The sequence below is a fragment of the Monopterus albus genome, unplaced genomic scaffold (genome assembly GCF_001952655.1).
Source record: "Monopterus albus unplaced genomic scaffold, M_albus_1.0 scaffold93.1, whole genome shotgun sequence".
Taxonomy (NCBI): domain Eukaryota; kingdom Metazoa; phylum Chordata; class Actinopteri; order Synbranchiformes; family Synbranchidae; genus Monopterus; species Monopterus albus.
In genome coordinates, this window is record NW_018127973.1 from 1,148,499 (window position 1) to 1,151,081 (window position 2,583).

Sequence of the window (2,583 nt, forward strand, 5' to 3'; positions counted from 1 at the left end):
AGCAGGAATAGAAGGTTTGTCTAACAGTGGCGGCACATTAACATTAAATAGCACAGGAAAATGATCGGACAATCAAGAGTCGTATACTTCAGTAATAAGAACATGCAGCCCATAAGAGATCACAAAGTCCAGTGTGTATCCAAGCTCATAAGTAGAACTGTGCACCGACTGAGTGAGGTTGAGTCAATAATATTTAAAAAGTCTTTAGACAAAGGGTCAGCTGGGCAACATACGTACTGTATATGAATGTTAAAACCACAAAGGAGTAGTATTAGTAGTAGTAGTTCAAAACTTGAATAAGTGTCCACTGTCAGCTGCCGACATTGAAAACTTGTTTTTAAAAACACATGCCAGGCCACCACCCCTACCTGTCGTACGGGTGGAGCTGAAGTAGGAACAGTCAGGTGGAAGAAGCTCAGAAAATGCATAATGCTCACCTTCCTTTAATATTAATTTGTCTATGGAAAAGTGTCCCAGTGTAATCGGCTGGGATAACTCAAAGACTGTCCTACCATTACTGGCGAATATACCAGCATATCTTCGCCGTTCTTACTTCGCCTGCTCTTGAAGGAAGCGTACTAGAAAACGAGGACAGAGGAATGGAGTGGCTGTCTGCCTAAAGGCCCTCTGGCGCTCTGCTTCTGTGGATGCCTTTGACCACCGCCATAGACCCGACTGGTTTTGTTGTCGTCTTTGTATGACCCGCTGGCCTGGCTTCATATGTGGTTGGCCTCGGCCCATCCATATCGCCGGCTTTCACGACATCTAAGAAGAAGCATAAATTAGTCTAATCTCCGACCACTGACACGTGTGACTCAGCCACCGAACCGTTTTATCGACTCAGATGGGTTTGATTAATGTTAGATCATTGGCGAACAAGACATTCATCCTGAATGACTTTTTTTATATTGCGGAAATTGGATTTCATGTTGGTGACTGAGGCTTGGTTAAGAAGCGTGGCACGATCGTACATTAGTAGAGCTGATGCATTTCGAGTGACATACATCATATGCACAGACCTCATCACTTTTTGCACACTTTACTATATTATACATTTGATTTTAAATTGGTAAAATTGCGATTTTTGCCAACCAATCTACACTAACCAAAAATGCCAAAATGAAAACATGCTTTTAGAAAATGTTGCTAGTTTCCACAAATCAAAGACTGAAATATCTCATTTACAGCAGTATTCAGACAATCTGCAGTGTCACTCCAGATTTTGGTCAAGTGCGTCCTATTTGCTTTATTAATTTTTGAGGTGTGTGTAGATCATGATGATCATAAGACCACCTACAGTAAATTCAACTGAATTGACATAGTTTAGAAAGGCACACCTTTGTTTATACGGGCCAATAATTCACATAGTATATCAGGACACAACCAAGTCATGAGGTCCAAGAAACTCTCTGTAGACCTTTTTGATAAAAATGTGATGAGGCATAGATGAGGGCAAGAGCATAAAACCAGCTGTAAAGTTCTGAGTGTTCCCAGGAGCACAGTGAGACGGTTGAGGTTTGGAGCCACCATCTAATACCATCCCTACTGTGAAGCATGGTGGTGGCAGCATCATGCTGTGGGGAAGCTTCTCAGCAGTAACCACAGGGAGACTGGTCACAATTGAGGGAATGCAGGCAAATACAGAGAGGTCCTCGAAGAAAACCTCCTCCAGAGTGCACACCACCTGAGACTGGGGCAACAGTTCATCTTTCAGCGTGACAAAACAAACAGTATTCAACTGTCCTTGAGTGGCCTAGCCAAAAGGCTGACTTAAACCTCTTATGAACATCTGTGGAAAGGCTTGAAGAAAGCAGTTCACAGATACTTCCCATTCGGTCTAATAGAGCTGAAGAAGATATGCCAGGAAGAATGGGGCTATAAAGCCTTACAGAAGGAGACTTGAAGCTGTAAGTGCTGCAAACGCAGCTTCTACAAACTATGTTATAAAATGTTTGAATGCTTTTGTAATGACACATTTCAGTTTCTGATTTTTAACAGTGCTGCAAAAACTACTGGAAACATGTTTTCACTTTGTCATTACTGAGTTGGTTAATTGTCGAGTTGCTTATTGATTGTAGACTGAAATAAAATGGCAGTTTTACCCTTTTAATATTAAATATCAGCAACACAATGTTCATAACTAATGCTGTGTAGCTGTCATTCATATGCACTGCATGAAATCTAAATATTAAATGTATGAGCACTTTAAAATACAGTACTTGTTAATATACTTTGTGACTTTCAATCACTGTCTATGGACACATTGATGTCTAATTTCTCTAAGTCTTGTAATGATAGTTTTAGGAGGGCACAGAGCGGAGAGAGAAAGCAGAAATGGAAATGACAGACAGAATGACATCAACAGTATTGACATGTACCACTCCTAAATCTCAGTGCCCATTGGTAAATAACATTTGCCAAGCAGAGATACTTAAGAGCAAAGTTCTTTTTTTTTAAATTCTGTTTTCATCACCATCAACATTTACTGAGATCATTTTATCTGCTTTCATGAAGTATGTGCCCCATCTGTGGGCAGTCGCTGATGTTTCCACCATGATTTATTCACTGTACTGTGGTTTCACA

General features: G+C 40.6%; 1 protein-coding gene across 9 annotated transcripts in view; it reads left to right on the forward strand.

Moving 5' to 3' along the window:
• The window catches only part of col14a1a (collagen, type XIV, alpha 1a), a 147,209-nt gene that overhangs the window by 83,601 nt on the left and 61,025 nt on the right, over positions 1-2,583 (forward strand). The window lies entirely within an intron of this gene.